The sequence below is a fragment of the Helianthus annuus genome, chromosome 4 (assembly GCF_002127325.2).
Source record: "Helianthus annuus cultivar XRQ/B chromosome 4, HanXRQr2.0-SUNRISE, whole genome shotgun sequence".
NCBI lineage: Eukaryota > Viridiplantae > Streptophyta > Magnoliopsida > Asterales > Asteraceae > Helianthus > Helianthus annuus.
Window position 1 is genome coordinate 190,633,631 of NC_035436.2, and position 22,719 is coordinate 190,656,349.

A 22,719-nucleotide genomic window follows, 5' to 3' on the forward strand; every position below is an offset into this window, starting at 1 on the left:
TCAGCCGCATGACCTATTTCATTGCAAATACCACAAACATCATAAATTTGATTAGAAGTTTGTACATTACCATCATCAACCGCATGCACTTGTGTTCGGGTAATGGCCGGTCGTGCTCTCCTTGATGCTTGAGCTTTTCTCTTTGATGTGACCGCCATTTGCTCCAAAAATTCCCAATCATCATGCTCATAATTTGTACCAAAAGTGCCATTTGTGATAGACATTAAGTCGCGAGCATCTTCGGCACTTAACCCCTCATGGAAAGCATTCATCAATTCCCAAATCTCAATCCCATGATGAGGGCAATTCTTTATCATCATGTTAAAACGTTCAAAAGCCTCATGGAACATCTCACCTTGTTGTTGTTGAAAACTTCTCAACCCTTTCCTAGCATCATTCGTCTTTTGAGCGGTGTAAAATTCATCTAAAAAGGTTTGTTGCATTTCCCCCCATGTATATATAGATGCCGAAGGTAATGTGTAGAACCACTTTTTCGCCTTGTCTTCCAAAGAAAATTGGAATAGTACCAATTTAATATCATCGGCTGAGAATCCTTGACTCCCAAGAGTGTTGCAAATCGAGTCATGAGTCTCCAAATGAAAGTAAGGCTCCTCCGTTGCTAGACCTTTATACTTCGGCAAACTTTGCAAAGAATTTGTTCTCACTTCGAAAGTTCTTCCTTGGTCGTTGTGAGGAATAACTATCGGTGAAGGATTATGAGTGATTACCGGCCTAAAATGCGCTTCAATGCCCCTCACATTTTCTCTAAGATGCCTCCTTGGTACACCGAACCTACCCCTTGGAGGAATAGGACCCATTGGCCTTGGCACATGCCCTTGTGGTGCAATTGGTTGTTGAAACTGTTGTTGTGGCATCGATGGGCGTTGAATTGGCCTTTCGAAGTGTGGTTGCATATTCGGTGGACGAACTTGTTGCAATGGTACCGGACGTTGTAATTGTGGTCCTTGTGGCCTTGGCCTAACGTGTTGTGGTATGAGTTGATGTTGTTGTGGCACTCCACCAACACTTGGCATTACTTGAAATTGACCTTGCACATACCCAAAGTCTCCTTGGTCTCCATCACCCCCATACGCATACCCATCTGCATCATAACCCTCAAATTCCTCATATCCCTCATCATAACCATCTCCTTGAATTCCCGACGATTGCCCAAATGGAAGGGTTGAATATTGAAAACCCGCTTGGTTCGATGGTCTGAATGTTGAAGTAGCATGGACAATGGTCGAAATTGGTGCTATGGTATGGCTTGAATATGACGGACCCGCACCCGGAAAGAAATGGGATAATGGTGGTATAGTAGTGGAAGGGTTAAAGGTAATGGTTGGTTCTTCTTGGGTAGTAATGGGTTGTGTGGTGTTGGTTGGTGTAGTGTCATGAGGTGGAGTAGAAATTGTAGTGGAATTTGGTATGGTTGTGTTTGGTGATGGTTGTGTGGAAGTAGGTATAAATGATGAGGTCGTTTGACCCGTTGTAGGTGGAATTTGTGAATCAGCCATGATGTTTCTTGGTGTAATTGGTGAAGTGGGTGAACCAATGATTCGGTTTTCTCGTAGTAAAACCCTGTTTTGCCTTAGCGTTCTTTCGATTTCCGGATCAAATGACAATGGTGACGCTTTGTGAGAGCCTCTAGTATGCATGCACCTGTAGAACCTGCACACTAAACACACCAGTGTAAACCCGAAAATAACAAAGCAAAACTAACAAACTAACACACGTTGCGCACTACTCCCCGGCAACGGCGCCAAAATTTGACGTGCTGTCGTAGGTACACGCAAATTTAATCCAAATACAACTAATAGCTAGCGGTAAGTGGGTATCGAACTCAGGGAGTATGTGGAAAATGTGTGATTTTATAGCTTTGCAATTAAACTAAAATTAAACTAAAATGCAGAAATTAAAACTCAAGAGTTGGTTGTTTTGGATTTAGAAACTAATCTTAACTAATTAAATTGCAAATCAAAGATTGTAGTTTGTAAACAAATTAGGAACAAGCGACCATCCTAGATTTCAGGTTTTAATCCACACTAAGTTTATGCCCAACTAGAAAGAATCACATAGACATGATTTGTGTTTGATTATCTATTTGTGATAAAAGGGAACTAAGTACTCGGATCATAAGATGCGAGGTTGTTACCCGATGATCAATTGACAATTATCCAACCCTAATCCCTCCCATGATATCTCGATTGCCAACGGCACCAAGAACGTATGGTTTTAGATTATGATCAAACAAAATTCAACACCTTACAAACAAACATTCAAACACCACAATAACTTAAACAAACATTCAAAGTCATTGTTCTAGAAATTCAAGCACAAACATAGTGTTTCAAAAGCAAACCTTACATCTAGGATGATCACAAACAGTTTAGCCACTCATGGCTTGAACAAACATCATAACAAAAGGATTAATGTTCATACGAATCAAAGTCACAAACCGAATGTTAGAAATTGTTTTCCACCAAGCAAGAACAGCCAAATTCGCCCCCAGAGAGTTCCCAAACCGTTCAATGATGAGAATATATGAAAAGACATCATAAAAACTGATTAAATGAGGCAGTTACGGTTTCCTCGTCATCTCCACCGTAAATTACGGTACCACCGTAAGTTACGGTGGACCAAAAAGTGTTACGGTGGGTCTCTACTGCCTTACGGTGGACGAAAAATGCTGGGGTCTACCGTAAATTACGGTATCACTGTAAGTTACGGTAGGCTTCAGCATGAAATTTTGTTTTCAGCATAACTTTTTCGTTTCAACTCCGTTTTCTTCACCGTTTTCGCCTCCGTTCTCGTAATTCCGTCCTCTATCATGCTATCTTCTTAATTCTTCAGTTCTAATAAATTATTTTCTTCATGTATGCTCCATCTTTCAATCTTTAATCCAACCGCGCCTATTCCGAAGCTTCATTTCCACACTTTTAAGCTCCGAATGTACCTGAAACATAAGCAACTGTAGTCATCTAATTCAAGATAATTACATGATTAAATGAGGGATTAACTTGTCATTTAACACCATTAAGGGTTGTCCTATGGACCACCTGTCAGGGGCCGCTAAAATGAAAACCACCTCCAGTTATAAGAACCGAGAGAACCACTTTTCAACCATTTGATCTTCAAAATGAATGGATGAGATTAAAAGTAATTAAAACTAATATTAAATACTTTGTGTCTTATTATGTCTTTAATATTTTAATCCAAAAGGTTAGTTTAGTAAATTTACTTTTTTTTGTCTTTTTGTCTTTATTGTTTTTTTATTACTTTTTTTGTATTATTATATTACTTGTTTTTTTAAAACATAATTTTTTATTAAAAACCATTTTAGATCCAGATTTTTAAATCAAAACAATTTTATTTTTACGTTAAAAAGTTTACATTTTACGTTAAAAAGTTTGCGTTTTACGTTAAAAGTTTATGTTTTGCGTTAAAAAATTTATGTTTTACGTTTTACGTTAAAAACTTTACGTTTTACGACTTACGCGCCGTATTTACACCCCGTTTACGTCCCTTTTTTACGCGCCGTTTTTTACGCACCGTGTTTTAAGATCCGTATTTACGCGCTGTTTTTTACACTCCGTTTTTTGCACGCCGTTTTTACGTCTGGTTTTTTACACGCTGTTTTTTTACGCACGGTGTTACGCACCGTTTTTTACGCCCCGTTTTAATGCGCCATTTTACGCCCCGTATTTACGTGCCATTTTATCACCCGGTTTTTTTATGAGCCGTTTTTTACGCCTAGTTTTTACACGCCGTTTTTTAACGCGCCGTTTTTACGGCCCGTATTTACGGACCGTTTTTTACACATACGTTTTTAAACTTTTTCTTACGAAAACTTTTTTTACGGATTAAAATTTTTTTTTACAAAAAACTTTTATAGATTTTTTTTTATAAAGAACAAAAATTTATACGAATACTTTTTTATGGTTTTAATCTTTTTGTTACAAAAGCTTTTTTTCACACGTGTTTTTAAACTTTTTTACGGTTTTTACTAAATTAATTTTTAAGGTTTTAAACTGTTCTTTTTTACAAAAAAAATCTTTTACAAAAACTTTATTTTTACAAAAAGTTTTTTTACAAAGAGCAAAAAGTTATACCAAAACTTTTTTACGAGTTTTAATATTTTTTTACAATTTTTTTACACACGCGTTCTTAAATATTTTTTACAAAAACTTTTTACGGGTTTAAATAAACATTTTTTACAAATAACTTTTTTACGGAAAACTTTTTTACGAAATTTTTTTTACGGTTTTAAACTTTTTCTACGACAAATTTTTTTACGGGTTTAAACTTTTTTACAAAAAAAAGCAGATTTTTTTTACAAAAAAAAAACAACTTTTTTACGGTTTTAAACCTTTTTACAAAAAACAAAAAAAAATTTACGCCAGGTTTCCCATTTTTTACGCCCCTGTTTAACGGAAAACGGACAGAGTTTCCCTTGTTTCTGAACGATCCCGACACGGTCCTATAACATAGATTTTAGATCTATTAACCATAATCACATAAACAATTTGTTTTCAGTACAACACATGCATACAAAATGAAATAAGATGAAAAAAAAAACAAAAGAGGATAATATACAAGTATAACATTTTAGATCTAATATACAAGTTTGTGAAAGGTTGAGGGATCCACATCAAGGGCACAAGCGTCAGGTTATAGTTTAGAAGATTAAAAGTTCTTAGTACACACACATGTGTGTGTCTGCAGATAAGTATATTGAAACTGTTGAGACGCTTCAACTTCCATTAACAATCATGTGTCATTTGAGATGCTTCAACTTCCATTAACAATCACGATTAAACAAATTTTCTCTAAACTGATGTTAACAGATGAACAGAATCCATAAGAAAACCCTAATTTGAGATCAAAATAACGAGAAACAGATGCTTACATCATCTAAACGTTGTCGTCCCATCTCCATCGTCCTCCCACCACCGTCGTCAACCAACCACCTCCCACCACCGTCTTCCGCCGCATTCGACTTACCACCTCCGTCGACGTCCCATCTCCGTCGCTGTCCGAACTCTAAACATCTCTGCCTCATTTGACTTACCACCTCCGCCTCCGTCCCATCTCCGTCGCCATCCCATATCTAAACATCTCCGCCGGATTCGACTTACCACCTCCGTCGCCGTCCCATCTCTAAACATCATCTCCATCGTCGTCTGATCTCCGCCGCCGACCAACCACCTCCCACCACCGTCTTTTGCCGCATTCGACTTACCACCACCAATCAAACATCTCTTTTTGTTCCTTGATTTGGGTATGAGACTGAGAGTGATGAGGGAAGATGGGGGAACGATTTTGAGAGAGAGAGGGAGAGAGAGATTAGGGGATTCAAAATTTGGGATGAGTGTGATGTAAGTCTGTGAGACTTTAAAAGCAACAGATAAGACAGAGAGATTGGACAGTTTGAGTAAATGACTAAAATACCCTTTAGGGTATAAAATAATATAGTATATATGGCAATGTCTGATTGGTGGAGAATGGTTCTCGTGGTTTTTACAATTGGAGGTGATTTCTATTTTACCGGTCCCCTATGTATACATATATATATATAGGGAAAGGATGTATAGAAAACTTATTTGTGCTAAGAAAACCTAAGAAACCCAATCTATAACCATTGATCAAGATCATCCAATGGCTCGTAAATTTTGAAGCTTTTTTGAATTAAATTTAATAGAATGATGAGGTCAATAAGAGTACTTGAAGAGTATTTAGGTAAAATCAACCATAATTGTAGTACATTATATATATTATAATATTATGTGATTTGACATGCATGGCAGACTATCAATCAAAACCCAACCCCAAATTTCATATTCCCCATTTTCTTTCTACCTCAACTCTGTTTCTCTCTCAACATTCAAAACCCCCCAAAACCCACTGGAGAAGAAGAAGAAAGCACTGCAGATCCAACCCCAACATTTCAAACAATCCATTCTTCTTTTCTACCCCAAATCTCATTCTCTCTCAACCATCATAACTCCCTAACCCACCGGAGAAGAAAGTGGCACTGGAGAAGAAGCTGTCACCGAAGAAGAAAGTGGCACAGGAGAAAAAGCTGTCACCAGAGAAGAAGCTCTCACTGGAGAAGAAGCTGTCACCGGAGAAGAAACTCTGACCGGAGAAGAAGCTGTCACTGGAGAAGAAACTCTCACTGGAGAAGAAGAAGAAACTGGCTCTTTTTTTTTTGGCGAATTTGTCATAATCCAAGTTACTGGAGAAGAAGCTGTCACCGGAGAAGAAACTCTCACCGGAGAAGAAGCTGTCACCGGAGAAGAGTGGTGAGTTCGAGAGTACGTCAGACGGGGTTCCGGCAAACCAACAAACAATAGGTAAGGCCATTGCTTAAAAGAATGAATATTGATTCTTTTTTTTTCGAAAAAAGCTATAGATTTTGAGGATTGGGACTCGGACACACCAATCGCTGAAATACAAAAAAGGAGATTTGCTTTGTTCTTTTTATATTGACTAGTGTTTTCGTATGTAGTAAGTTGGGTTGATTAAAACATTTCCTAATTTTTTAATAAGAGTGGTGCATATTGATGTGAGCAGCACAACTCCGCCGGCTATGGGGCGAAATAGTATGTATGTTATATTTTGTATATATGATAAGCTAGGTGACTGCACCTGGGAAAAAAAGGGGGTGGGCGGTTAGCATAAAATCATGTTACATGTCGGTGTATGAAGGGGTATGGTCCCAGATCTCGCGTCAGCATCGACCGCGAGTGACCATTACCCTTATCAAAACCCCCACTAGCTAACAACCTACTTGTGCCCATGCGGGAACGCGTCGACACAAGGGTTGAATCCAATCTATCTAGTAACAAAGGAGGACTTACATGGAACATGAGAACGGTAGAGTGATGCGACATAGCATCACATCTGGTGTATGAAAACGGAAGTATTCACAGCGATGCGGCATCGCACCGCATCCAGTGAACACTTCTATCAATACAGGAAAGCCTTACCTTAGGCATAGAAGAAGATGAACGTAGCGGTACGGCTGACACCGCACCATACGGACATTTTCGTCACGACAAGGGATGCAGGCAAGACGACGATGCGGCTAGCACCGCATCTCGCGTATTCCTTGATCACAAGTAGGAGACGCGGTAACTTCAGATGTTACCGCACGTAGCGATGCGGCTTGCACCGCATCCTATGCACTCAAGCAAGTGGTACTGACACCACAGTGCAAGTGGCACCAATGGCAGTTACCTGTCAGAGCTACGTAAGCAATGGACTGACGTGGCGTAACCTCCATAACCGACGAGCCTGACACACCTGAAAAGGTGCAGCACGTCGTCAGTCCATCCATCATCATCCTCCTTCACTCCTCGGCTATAAATACCAACCCCAAACCAGGTTTGAGGTATCTTCTCACAACTCTCTCACTACTACTACTATCTTACTTTGCTTCCCAAGCAAACTACTGATTCTCACGCCGGAGAGTGGTAACAAGGAGCACCCCCCACCCCATCCTCCTTGTTACGAGTCACGGCTTGTTTCCTTGTGCAGGAGATCAACCACCGGTGATCCAGCCAGCGATCCTCGAGAGGAAGGGATTAACCCTTCTTGACGAGACCAGTGTGTTAACCCTGCCCGGTTAACCATTGTTTCATCATTGGCGCCCACCGCTACTCTTAGCATTTTCTAAACCATCCTTTTTCCTCTCTCACGATCATGACTGATCACCAAAACAACACTGCGGATAACCAAAATCCTCCAATCCCAAACCCGGTAGGGGTCAATGCCTCGACCTCCCAACCCGGACATATTGGCACGTCCACACAAAGGAGCCCCTCCTTTATGTTCGGACATGACTTATCACAGTTCCCATCTGTGATCCCACCAGGCATGACCATTCATGCCTGGTACGAGCAGCAGGCAGCTACGCTGACTGCAGCATACAACCGCGCTTGTACTGAAGCGAATATACGAGCTGGGCTTCCCCCAGCACCGCACACCCCTGTTGAGCGTATTTTACAATACGACGGTAGGATACATTCACGCCCGGCTTTAAGAAGCCGACGTGAAGAACGGGGATCGTCTTACTGTTCGGTCCACACCCTCAACGAGGATGATTCCTCATACGGGTCCCACACCAGAGGACCGGTACATACCCGCCTTGGCCCCCATGGCGAGGACAGAAGGCGATCAACCTCCAGACGCGGCCCAGGCATTCAGAGCCGATTGGGCCCACAACCATACACCGAAGGGTACGGTCATACCGACCCTGACGACCATAGCTACCGCGGTGATTCGCATGACACCAGTAGCAGACCGGGAGGACGCAACTATGTTCCTCCCAGTCATCCCCGCAACACATACCTTAGGGCGGCAAAGCGCCCTGCGAACGAACCATACAGGCCAAAGGCAGCGGCCGAAAATTCCAAGTTCGGCACGCGGATTGCCAACGCCCATGTCACCACGACAAAGTTCCCATTCAACGTTGGGAAATACAGTGGTTCGACCGACCCGGACGACCACATGAACATCTTCATGGGCGCGGGCATCAACGGCCAGTGGGATGAACCCACTTGGTGTAATTTTTTCCCCCAGACCCTTACGGGCCTGGCCAGGGCATGGTTCGATTCTTTGCCAGTGGGATCACTGGATTCATTCGAGGACTTGCGTACCAAGTTCCTCGCCCATTTTTGCCAGCAGCGACGCCACGAACGAGATTCGTTGGACGTCATGAACATCTGGCGAAGGGACGACGAATCGCTCGAAGCATTCGTCGTCCGATATAATAAAGAGTGCCTGGAAATAGGTGACGTGGCAGACCAGATGGCACGAAACCACTTCATCCGGGCCGTCAAAGACAGAGAGATGATCATGACCATCTCTGGCAAGAAGGGCTTGCCCAAAAAATGGGAAGATGTCATGACCGCGGTCAAGATATACGCCCAGACACAGCGGTCACTCGAACCGCATGTGACAAAGGCAAAGCCCCAAGCCGAAACCTCCCACCAAGGGTCCAAGCGTAACAATAAACGCAACCAGGACGTTGGAAATCGCGATATTTCCAAACCATACTTCCCGCGAACCAACACGTTCGACCCAAAGAACTACAACCCCGCCCGAGACAGTCGAGCGTCAAAAAAGAATCTCGGGACCGCAACTGGACCGAGATCACCATGTCGCCAAGTGAGGTCCTCCTTGCGGACCCACAGTTCTTGCGACCGGCCCAACCAATGAAGTCCAAGAAAAATCAGGACCTCACACTCTACTGTGAGTACCACAAGGACTCGGGCCACACCACCAACAACTGCATCAGTCTCCGACTGGAGATTGAGCGCGCCTTAAAGGAGGGGAAACTGCAACATCTTTTACCGGGTGGGCAAAAACCCACCAAGCGCATTACCCCTCATGGCGAAGGTACCTCCTCCGGGAAGAGAACCATGCACGTGGCTTCCACCCACATGATCCACGGAGGCAAGGGCAGGCCGCGAAAAGCGGCAAGAAGGCCGGAATGTGACTGGAAAGACGAGCAAGTCGTCTTTCCAAAAGTCAGAGGCGGACCGCGCGATAGGCGCGCCGTCGTCATTACAGGCCAACTGGCACACTACTGCACCGAGCGTCTATTCATCGACCCGGGCAGTACAACTGATATAATCTACGAACAATGCTTCAACCAGTTCGACCAGGAGGACAAAGATCGGTTGCAAGCAGTAGATTACCCGTTAACCGGGTTCGCAGGGGAAACTGTCTTTCCCCTAGGCCAGATTACTTTCCCTGTGCGTCTTTCCAGCGGAAACCGCACAAGGACAGAAGAGGTAAACTTCATGGTTTTACCTCACACCTCCAGATATGACGTACTCCTCGGGAGAGAATCCCAAGGAGATTTCAATATGATTACGTCGGTCCCCCACTCTGCGGTTGGTTTCCCAACCGAATCAGGGGTCGCGATAATCTATGCCCGCAGGGACGTCATGATGTCGGACGAAGTACGTCCGACCAAGGTCGCAAGGCCCACTCCCAACGACCAGCCAGAAAAATGGGTTCTCAACGCGAGATACCCAGAACAAAAGGTCACATTGGGTCACGCCTTGTCCCCGACCACCAAAGCGCAACTGAAGCAGCTTCTCTTCAGGAACCAAGACATCTTCGCGTGGACACCCGCAGACATGACCGGGGTCCCACGTGATATTGCGCAACATCACTTGAATACCATGCCAGGTATTAAGCCAGTGATCCAAGGCCAACGCCACCTTGGGTCAGCTAAAAATCAGGCGATGCAAGAGCAGATCGAAGAACTGCTCTCCGCAGGCATCCTGCGGGAAATCAAATACCAGACTTGGTTGTCCAACCCAGTCATGGTAGAAAAACCGTCCGGGGGCTGGCGCATGTGCGTCGATTACAAAGACCTTAACAAAGCCTGCCCCAAGGATTGTTACGCGCTTCCAGAAATCGACGAAAAGGTCGATAATCTCGCACCATTCAGGTGGAAGTGTTTCCTCGATTGCTACAAAGGATACCATCAAGTACAAATGGCAATCGAGGATGAAGACAAAACAGCATTCCGGACTCCCACCGGAAATTACTGCTACACAAAAATGCCGTTTGGGTTGCGTAACGCGGGCTCAACCTACCAAAAGTTGATGAACGACACTTTCCGCGGCCAAATAAGCAAAAGTGTCGAAATTTACATGGACGACCTGGTCGTCATGAGCATGGAAGAAGATACCATGCTCACAGATATTGAAAGAACATTCCAAACTCTGCGAAGCGTTAACATAAAGCTCAATCCAGGGAAATGCTCGTTTGGAATGGAAGAAGGCAAATTCCTTGGGTTCATCGTGACTAAAGATGGATTCAAGGTAAACCCGGAGAAAGTCCAGGCGATCGAGCGTATGCCATCGCCTTCATCGATGAATGATATGCAACGGCTAGCCGGCAGGCTAGCGGCACTCAACAGATTCTTAGCCAACCACGCAGCTAAGTCTTATCCGTTCATCAAGACCCTGCGGAGCTGTCCAAAGAAAGAACAATTCCAGTGGACCGCAGAGGCTGAACAGGCCTTCCGGGAAATGAAGGAGTGTTTGATACAACTCCCAACTTTAACCGCACCACGCAAGGATGAGCCACTCATACTATACCTATCCGCCGCGGACAACGCGGTGGGTGCGGTATTAATAGTGGAGCGAAAGGGGGTTCAAACACCCATCTACTACATCAGCAAGATGCTCAACGACCCAGAGACGAGATACTCAATAATGGAGAAATTGGTGCTAGCATTAGTGCACGCTTCAAGACGGTTGCGACGCTACTTCGTAAACCACGTCATCACAGTGCTAACCAATTACAGGATCGGCCCGATCCTCTCCAAACCCGACATCTCTGGGAGATTAGCAAAATGGGCAATCGAGCTGGGCGCGCACACGATACACTATAAACCGCGCCCCGCGATTAAAGGCCAGATCTTAGCTGATTTCGCCGCCGAAGTACCGGTGAATCGCATCCAAGAATGCGAAGAAGCACAAACTCCTGCACCAACGCCACCCTCCTCAGAGACATGGGCACTCTTCACAGATGGTGCCTCCAACGACGAAGGGGCGGGTGCAGGTCTGCGACTCGTCAGCCCTGACGGCCAAGAACTTACATATGCAATCCGCCTCGAATTCAAAAGCACAAACAACGAGGCAGAATATGAGGCTCTGTTAGCGGGGCTACGTTTAGCAGTCAAAATCGGCGTGCAACATCTGGAAGCCCACGTCGACTCTTTGTTAGTTGCAGGCCAAGTACGTGGCGACTATGCCGCAAAGGGGGATATCATGATCCTCTACCTCGAGCAAGTCCTGCAACTAAAATCCAAATTCGCTTCGTTCAATATTCACCATATTAATCGAAGCGAAAACAAGTCCGCAGATGCACTATCGAAACTTGCATCTACCAGCTTCCAACACTTGGCAAAGGAGATACGCATCGAAATCCTGCAAAATCCTTCGGTACCCCTGCGCCAAGTCAACGTCATTCAATACGGTTCAACATCATGGATGACACCTATTATCGCATATCTACAATCAGGTGTGACTCCCGAAAGCAAATCAGAAGCACGCAAACTACAATACAAAACGTGCCATTATCAAATGGGAGACGGTATCTTATACCGCAAATCATACCTCGGGCCACTACTACGATGCGTCAACCCCCAGGATGCCACATACCTCATTCGAGAGATACACGAGGGCATATGTGGCATACACGCTGGACCACGCATGGTAGTGGCCAAAATCATGAATGCCGGGTATTACTGGCCCGGCATGCACCTGGACGCCGTCAAAGAGTTGCGCAAGTGCATCGACTGTCAACGTCATGCTCCAAAAACCTTGCGGCCAAAAAACAACTTAGTCCCCGTCACAACCGCATGGCCCTTTCAGAAATGGGCAATTGACGTTGTGGGACCTTTCCCTGACGCTCCAGGTGCGGTTAAATTTATCATAGTGGCGGTTGATTACTTCACCAAATGGGTAGAAGCAAAACCGCTCGCCTCAACCACTGCTATGATAACAAGAAAGTTCATTTGGGAACACATCATCTGCCGTTTCGGATTACCAATGTGCATTGTCACCGATAACGGCACCAACTTCGCTGCCGACGAATTTCAAAAATGGCTAGAAGAACTACATATTGAGCACATATTCTCATCAGTCGCACACCCGCAAGGGAACGGCCAAGTCGAGAGTATCAATAAAAGCCTAGTCGAAGGGATCAAGGCACGGTTGGGAACGGCCAGGCGTGGCTGGGTCGATGAACTCCCAAGTATCTTATGGGCTCACCGTACAAGCCCAAAAACAAGCAATGGGGAAACACCCTTCAGCCTAGTCTACGGTTCAGAAGCGGTGATCCCCGCAGAAGTAGGTCTCCCCTCTCCTAGAATGTTGGCTATTGAAAAACTAGACAACAACATGGAACGCAGGATCGATTTGGACCTCTTGGAAGAAAGGCGCGAAAACGCTGCCATCAACGAGGCCAAATATAAATCCAAACTTGAAAAGTACTACAACGCGCGCGTCCGCGTTTGTACTTTCAACCCAGGAGACTACGTCCTACGCGACAATGAGGCATCTAATGCCGAGCGCCCAGGCAAACTCGCCCCCAAGTGGGAAGGACCCTACCTCATCAAAGAGGTCTTAGGGAAAGGCGCGTACAGATTGCAAACACTAGAAGGCGAACCTATCGCACGCACATGGAATGCACAACAGCTTCGACGCTGTTATATGTACGCCATGTTCTTACATTTCTCTATGTAACCTATCGGGCCGCAGGCCATTTGCAAATAAATAAATAAGCAATTTTATACATTATTGTTTGTTATTACTATTACAAATGCGTGTTCCACTTTGCGGTATCCCAAAAACAGATTGGCAAAATCTTCATTCGCGATACCCATACAAAGTGGTAACCACACACAAATATTGTAATAGGCCAGCAAAAGGCAAAAAGACTTGCATGTTCATCCGGCCGGATAAACAAGTTTTTGTTAAACACTTCAACACAATTCCTGAGCCCAAAAAGGCAAACAATGGAATTGACGCGGACTCATACGACAAAGGTATGGAGTACACTTGACCCCATTCACAAATGGGTAGAGTTCCGGATATATAAGCTTTTACAAAGCTTAAGCAATTCTAAAACCCTCACACGGTAAATAACAGAATTGATGCGTACTCATACAACAAAAGTATAGAGTATACTTGACCCCGTTCATAAATGGGTAAAGTTACGCATACATACGTTCAGACATGCAAGAATTAAAAACACTTGTACACACTGAACAAAGAAACTTTGTATTCAAAAAATTCAAGCACCTACATGATGCTTAAATAAATTTACATAAAGTTCCTATTCTATACAAGAGGAATACAAAAAGGAGGCACAATAGCCAACCTAAACCCTATTTTGTACCGCTGGTTCCCGCATCTCCTCCGGCACCACCAGCGGGTTCTTCCTCTTCCACATCCGGATAAAGCATCCGCAAGCGGTCAACATAGTCCGCAACCTCCAAACAATCGTCCAGTTCCCCTACACAGGCAAGGGGCGTATCATAAAAGGAGGCTACGGCCGCTTTCAGGCGACCTTCGGTATCCACATCACGGAACCCGGATGCCTGATCAGTATAACCACCTGCGGATAATACATTGATATGCCCAATGCAGCGGTTATAACCAGCCTTAAAGCCAGCATCGCGCGCACGTTCCTTAACCAGGTCCAAACCAGATGCGGTCTCAGGGGCATTCATGATCGCCTCAACAATCTGCAATAAAAGGATCATAAGTCTTGGATACTAACCCAAGCAAATGCAAAGGCAACGGATACTTACACGCGCGATGCCGTGAGTCCGCAACCACTCACGGTCAGCTTCCAGCTGGTTAAAAGAGGACACCAAGGCATCCTTGGCCTCAGCAGCGGCGTCAGCCCGCTTCTCCGCAGCAGACACGCGGGCAGTAAGGTCTGTAACCGCGACCTCCCGGGCCTGAACCTCAGCCTGTTACAAAAACAGCAAACAGTTCACTCGATAAAAATTTTCAAAACAATAAAGGAAATATACAACAGAGGTAACGAAACATACCTGCAGGCTGGCAACAACTTTGTCCAAACGAATGCGCTCCGCATTCGCCTCTTCAAGAGCCTTAGAAGCACGGCTCTCCCTCTCTTCAGCCTCCTCAAGGGCTTTCGCGGTACGAGCACCGGCTTCTTTGGCCTCTCCAAGCGCCTTCAGGGCGTCGGCCTTCGCCTGCAGCGCTTTAACAGAAATGGCCTCAGCCGCAGCCTTCTCCTGACTCAAGGTAGCGTTCGCTGCCTTGGCATTTGTCAACTCCTGCCGAGCATGAAACAGAATGTCATTCTGCTTAGCCCACGATGCATTCCACTTCTTGCGCTCATTGGACATTTTTTCATTCCAACTCTTGCGCTCATCAGCAAGAAGTTTAGCAAGGGTACGCACCTGTTTCAGCTGGGCAGCGGCAGCCCATTTAGAAGTCTGCTTCTGCTTCTCAAAAGCAGCCTTGTCCTTCTCGAGCTGCTCCGCACCCACACGAGCTGCCTCGACCAACTTCTCCGCCTCAGCCCGCATGCGAGCAGCTTCTTCCTCACGGCGGCCCAGCACCTTATAATCTTCCAAAATGGCATTTGCCACAATGGAAGTCCCTACCAGCATTGATGAGAGCTGGTTTATACGCAGCTCTCGGGGTGCGGCACGGGCACGCTCGACTTCAAAAGGGGTGCCCAGACCACCCAGAATCTCCTTGCATGCCGCAGGGTCATTCGAGATATCGTCCCCCTGCATAACAGTCCAGGGGGGTCGGTGATACACCATACTGCGACCCTGGGAGTATGTGCGGTAGTAATACTCCAATTCAGACTCCCCAGGCTGAATTGGAGGCCCGTCATAACCCGCACCACCAGCAGACGAGTCGCTACCCTTCTCCCCAGCAGGAGACTTCTGCGGCTCAGCATCCTGCTGCCGCACCTCAGCATCAGACTTCTGCTTACCGGCATCTGAAAACCTCAAGTCCACCCCATCACCCTCATTAGGAGAGATCAGGTTGTCCGAGGAATCCACAGTGTCAAAAATCCGGTCAGCAGTCGTCTCCACCGTCTTCTCCAAGGGGGGATCGCGAACCGGCCCAACAAAAGGGGCCGTAGGCTCCTTGGGCGCGACCGCCTCCTTCGATACACCCGCACCCGCAGCAGCGGTATGCGGAGGAGACGCAGGGAAGTCGAAGAAAGAATACCCCGCATCTCGGGATTCTGCAATACAAAGAGCATTAATGAGTATTTCCCACCCATTGTACATACAAAACAAGGAAAAGGGATATACTTACCAGCAGCAACTGCAGGTTTCTTTTGCACCGGAGCAACCCTCTTGGTCTGCAGTCTCCGACGTTTCGGTGCACCACCACCACCAGCCTTCTGCTCTGGTCCTCTTTTCTCCCCAACAACGGGGGGAACCACAGCAGTTCCACCCGCAGCCGCACCACTACCTATAACACCCAAACCCTCAAGGGTGTCAGACACTACCACGTAATCAGTGTATCCCCGATAACAAGATCGATAGGTACCTGCGGCTTCGGAAACTGAAGAAGGGCAACTGAGCCCTCAGCACTCCCCTTGCCACGACCCCGCACGGTTTTCTTCACCGTTTTCTTCTCCACAGTCTTTTTGGGGACGCGTTTCTCAAACTTCCCCAAATCCGCAAGGATACCTGGACCAATCAACAAAACCAGTCAAAAAGGTAAACTGAAAAAACTAATGCCACGTAAGACGTACCTCTTGCGTCTCCCGGGACCGGGGCATCCAGCACCGCACGCGACGGCACGCGGAAGTTCTTAAGAATTTCAAGGTTGAAACCTTTCTTCAGCTCAACCGCAATCAGTTCAACCTGGCCCTTGAAATCGGGCTCAAACATCCTCCACAAGCCAACCGCATCCGCTGATACATGCATGCAGGTTACTACAAAGACTTAGGAAATAAGGAAAATAACAAGGTGTAAAGAGCTTACCACCACCCTGTTCCCGCAAAACGGGCCTTTCCTTCCTATCCGGTCTCGAGAGCATCATCCGCAATATCCACAGTTGATCATTATCCAACTTCTTGAGTTCAATAGGCCGCAGCCTAGAGAACCAGTCCACGGTCGTTGCGGTAGCAACAGGAATATCTTCATCAGAAACTCCAACGTTGACATTCCTGAAAGACATGGTAGCATAGACCGCACAGGCTTTCACATAGAAGAACCTCTTCTTCCAGCCTGTCACACCCTTAGGGGGCGTCATCAACTTCAGACTCCCATGACGTTGAGTAAACGAGAAAAAACCGGTGTTCACCGTCAACTGGTAGAACCGCCGGAAATTCTCCACTGTAATGGGCAAGCCATGGGCACGGAATGTGTATTCAAAGTTCCTAATTCGGAACATTCCGAAAGGACTAAGTTGGGAGATATGGAGGTGATAATACTCCAATACCTCCGCAACAAACACCGTCACCGGCAACCTAAGGTTGCCGTCGTTGAAAAAATCAGCCCACAAGGTTATATAACCGGCCGGAGCATCGGCACCGGTGTCCCCCACTTGTGGGTAGGTAGCATTCCAATCTTTGGCCATCTGCACAGTGGCCATCAGGGTTTTAAAACCACCCGTTGACCACTTCAACACCGGTAACCCACCACCGGGAACATCAATGTCATCATCTTCGTCTTCATCAGCCGATAATACCGGCTGTTCAGGGTTTTCACCCTCCACATTGTGTGGATTTGATGGTTCAGCCATCAGAAAATATCAAAAATATGAAGGAACGTGAGTCGAAAAACCAAAACCCTCACTGGAACTTCAAGGAATTTCGTCGGAGAAGACAAAGAACAGGTTTTCTCTCACCGGCAAATTTTTGAAATTTCAAACAAGTGAGGGGAAACCACGAACGGTTTCCCCTTATATACCCATCGCAATTAATGCGGAGGGAGAAAACAAATGATCACGTTCAAAAAGGGCGAATCGTATGACACCACGTGTCGAGCGCCGTTTCCGCTGACGGTTATCACGCGCGCGTGGCCGCCCACGCGCCTGACACAAGAGACGTTTACACTCTTCGCTACAGTGCATTTAATGCCTCGGGCAGTGCAAACGTCCTTTCATTTCAGCACATGCCAGGAAGATCTCACCAACTTCCACCAACTCACACGTGCGTCCAGCCACGTATGCAACAAAAAGCGACTACATTATCCAATTATAAGCGGCATGCGGTTTCTCTGGTATACCGTACCATAACCCATACCGCATGTCGTTTTTTAACATACCCCTAAAAATAGGTAAAAATATATATCTCTACACTATAAGGGGGTATAATACCTATCCGCACTACCCACGAGCACACGTGGAATATGCGGACATGACACACACGAGCCCGTTCAGGTGTGTCAGATGCTCAGAACCAGCGTTGGCCGTTGGAATGAACCGCATCTCAGACACAGGGGAACCGCATTGCCTTCATTCTCTTCAAGCTTCAAATCCCTCCTGTCCGGTTCACAACCGCAGAGGGTACATGAACACCTTCTTTAACAAAAGGAAGGAAGGGAATGCACGCGAACGCACATCAGCAACCCTGTCTCCTGAACCTTCAAGAGCTACATCCGAGCCACACCCGCTTCGAGCAAATGTGGTAATGCAAAACCACAGACACTCACGAGGAGCTACGGACATAACCATAGCTTCCGCAGAGTGGTTGCTACGGAAGAGCCAAGCTCACTCCACATCACCGAACAATGCTACTGCAAGGCAAACTCGGTATTGGAGCGGGAAGGTAAGTGGCTCCAAAACGAACGCAGAACAGCGCTCTAAATAAACCCTCGTCGAACAACAAGCGTCCGAACAGCGGTAACAAGTCTGCTTATGACTTTGTTAGCCCGACTATGGGCCGCATAGAATAAACAATTGTCACACCCCAACCGATGGCGGAATCATCGGGGCGCGGCACTAGGCGAATCAGATTGCTCAAGAGAATCCATAACAACTATATTGCGATAATATTTATTACATTTGTCATCCCATACTAACAAACAATACAATCACATAAGTTATCACAGATTTCTTGTCCTCTCGAACAATTCAAATCCGACAACCTATAATTTAGATGAGTTTCTAGACTTCCTAGCTTGATTTGATGTAAACTTCGGCTAAACCTGCAACATACGTTAAAACTTTGTCAATACAAAAGTATTGGCGAGTATACAGGTTTGATGTGTATAGTGTGATAGATTGAAAGCGCTGCGAATTGCCACATGCATAAACGTAATACACAGCATATATACTCACAAAACTGATACTACCAGCTAAGTCCTCGATGCTCGACTCTTGATGGCATAACTAGACCCCGTCGGGCGAAATAGTACTATACTAGTCTTGGTGGGACGTCACGAGTATAAGTCCTAGCATACATGTACTAGCATCACGTATATCTATGCAAACAGTTATTCGCAAGTGATAAATAGTCCAATTAAATCATTCGTTTGATAAGTTTGGTTTTTATGGAACGTATGTTACACCCAAAATTCGATAAAAGGGGTCAAGTATACTCACAGCGCGTATTCGATTAGGTTTGCGGAACCGGTGCCGGAGAATATCCTGATTCCAGATAATTTTTGTGAGTGATAGATTACTATGCGTTAAACGGTATCGATTTGCGTGAAATCGGGCGAAATTGGGTTGAAATCGGACAAAATGGTGAAATTGGGCTGAAAATTGTAATTGGGCTGGCCCAGTCGAACAGGCCACTCGATCGAGTGGGCCTGGTCGGTCGGATGGGCTTGGTTGGTCGGATGGCGTGATCGATCGAATGGGCCTGATCGATTGGACAGCCTGATCGATCGACCAGCTGTTCGATCGACCAGCTGTTCGATCGACCAGCTGTTCGATCGGACCAGCTGTTCGATCGGACCAGCTGTTCGATCGGACCAGCTGTTCGATCGGACCAGCTGTTCGATCGGACCAGCTGTTCGATCGGACCAGCTGTTCGATCGGTCCAGCTGTTCGATCGGACCAGCTGTTCGATCGGACCAGCTGTTCGATCGGACCAGCTGTTCGATCGGACCAGCTGTTCGATCGGACCAGCTGTTCGATCGGACCAGCTGTTCGATCGGACCAGCTGTTCGATCGGACCAGCTGTTCGATCGGACCAGCTGTTCGATTGGCCATCCTGTTCGGCTGTTTTCGATGATTTTTCGAGCGTTTTTCAGCGTTTTGGGTTAGGACGTTATGATGAGGTGTTAAGCAACTGAAATCCCGTCAATTCCGACCTGTTTTAACGGCCGGGAATCACCCCGTTCGTCGAAACTGGTCGTTTTTGTCGGTTTTTCCGTGTCTAACTCGAAATCGATCATTTTATCACTAGATCTGATGTAAAAACCTTGATTTTACTTAGGAAATGCCCTGGATCTGAGTTGTTCTTGATGATATAAGGTCAACACTTGAAGCTCATAAGAACTTTGTGATGAAATCTATCCGAACAACCCAAATCCGTGGCCTTTTGATTAGAAAAACATTGATTTGGTTGAGATTCATGAAGAATCGTACGTAAATCATCCGAATCTGAGTTGTTCTTCATGGGATGACATCACCTTTGAAGAACTTTGTGGTGACATCACCTTAGAACACCCCAAATCCGTTGATTTCACGGTTAAAAATCGAGATTCGAAAGATAGAAAGATGAAGGATTGCATTTGGATCAAGAAAGTACAAGATTCGGGTTGAAAACTTACAAGATTCGGAAGAAATCGAGAGATTTGAGGGCTGGAACGTCTTGTTCGGTCAGGAGCAGCAACACAAGTGTTTGGGAGTGAATGGAGGGGTATTTATAGGCAAGGAAGGAGAAAGGAAGGCAAAACTGCAGTTGGTTCGGCTGGCCCGTTCGATCGGCTGGCCCAGTCGATCGGCTGGCCCAGTCGATCGGCTGGCCTAGTCGATCGGTTGGCCCAGTCGATCGGCTGGCCTAGTCGATCGGTTGGCCCAGTCGATCGGCTGGCCCAGTCGATCGGACTGGCCTATCTGATTGGGCCGGTCTGACCAATTGGACTAGTCTGATCGAATTGATCCGTTCGGAAGCCTTTTGATCCCGTTTTTGGTGCGATTTCGACGGTTTGAGCCATATTTTCATATATTTATATAATTATTAAATTATTTATTATTATTAATCACAAAAGGGCCGTATATACGTATTTATGTATCCAATTCTCAGTGCGGTGATCGAGTTACACGTGCCTTTGAGTGCGTTCTTCGATGTGATGTGCCACAATGATTATCGGGGCACCACTTACTCATATTGCCATCATCGTCATGACGGTTAGAGTCATAGTACTCACCCGATAACCCTCGTTAGCGTTGATTACTTACGTTTTGACACCTCACGCTTATCGAGAAGGGTAGATTAGGCCTTTACTCGACATCATCGTGAGTGTTATGCAAAATAGGTTTGTAATAGCGATAGAATATGCGTAATTATTCGATTGTACTTCGATTTAGCGATATAATTGATATAGTTACATTATGATCCGAATCTCCGGTGCTAGGCGTAACGAGTGTATCGAGTAGTAACAACGCACGAAGGTGCGGGTTGTTACAGTATCCCCTCCTTTAGGAAATTTCGTCCCGAAATTAATCCAATAGTAGGGTTGTAAGAATTGATGCGATTGAGAGTAGAGATTATTAGCGTCTAGATAACGAGCGATCGATTACGATTTGGCGAGTGAAAATAGAGAGAGCATACGATTCGATTACTTAGAAGTGATAACACATACAAAAAGCAATTTTTATAGCGTTTTAAACTTACCAATACTCGATTAATTTCCGAAGTTAATCAAGAAAAATCTCCTCATGGCGCGGTGTCGACCGTTTTGATGTCCACACCAGCGCTATGTGGAGGGTTTTGTTATTTGATAACAGGTTTTGAGTTTTACATTTTAAAAGAATCAGGTGGCAAAATAAGTTTTAAGAAAACTTTCCTGCAACGTGGGTTCGAGCTGAACTCGACTGTCGAACCCTCGTTCTCGGGAAGATTCCTGTCGGTCATTGCAAAGGTTTTTAAGAAAAGAATTGGACTTATGAAATTTTCATTGGGCACGGAGCCAAACTGATTCAATGTTTTCTCCATGTTGTAAGGAATTTCATTTGTCCAACGGTTTTAGTAAAAATTTTATAAAAATAGGTTTTCCTTAATACTATGGAAAAATAACTTACATCGGGCCCCACGTGGCACCTTCCCACAAAAGTTCGTTAATATGGTTAAAACACTTATATATAGGAAGTACCAGCGGCGTATCCACCATGCTTTACCCATATTAACTCTGTTTCGTGCGGCGGTGTCACGTGTGCCGATACGACACAGATAGAATTTCGGTTTCCTTGATCCTAGCGATGAGGTGCTAGACCGAGTTTTGAATAGAAATAAGTTGGATGCAAACCAAGCGTAGGCAGCGGGTGCGAGTAGTCCGGTCGCACAACGCGGATATGGTATGCTTGGTTGGGCAACGAATGACACGATTTTGATTCGAGTAAATGAGATTTCGATTTGGTTCCACACGAAGTTCGCATGGCACGTTTCCACACGACTTGCTAATATGACAAACACCATGTTTCCATATTAGTTTTATCTTGTGAAGCAATGTCATGCACCCTAACATTACACCACCTGCGATGACTTCCAAGTAACATTCGAACATCGATAAACAATAGATTCCGACAGATTGATAAGCGTCTATTGTTGCGTTGCGAGTGATAGACGATTGATTGAACTGATTACACCACGAATAGTACTAAGGCTAGCCCACACGGCCTTTTTCCACAAAAGTCGACTAATATGGTCAAAACATCACCATGTTTCAACCTTATCAGTTTCATCTCGTGAAGCGAGGTCTTGCGTGCTAACATGACACGTAGAAGGCATGCATCGATAGGTAATAGCGAACCATGATAAGAGTATCGAGTTGGTGGATTAGGTGCGAGGCGCGTTAAGAGTGGAAGGCGGCGAGTGATTCTCGATACTCGTCTAGCGAATCCACAATAGACGATCCACACCAGCTGATAGAAGTTCACACAATTGACAATAACCAGCGTTAGAGATTTCTAGACAAACACATGATGCGATTGCGATTTCGAGCCACTTATCGAATGATTTGATTGCGAGATTGATCCGGCAAAACTGCGATTA

General features: G+C 45.6%; 1 non-coding gene across 1 annotated transcript; it reads left to right on the forward strand.

Annotated features, from left to right (window-relative positions):
* The first annotated feature begins 288 nt into the window (after positions 1-288).
* Positions 289-394, forward strand: LOC118491833. The gene has a single exon (XR_004892278.1). It is a non-coding gene; the product is annotated as a small nucleolar RNA R71 (small nucleolar RNA).
* Positions 395-22,719: the final 22,325 nt, after the last annotated feature.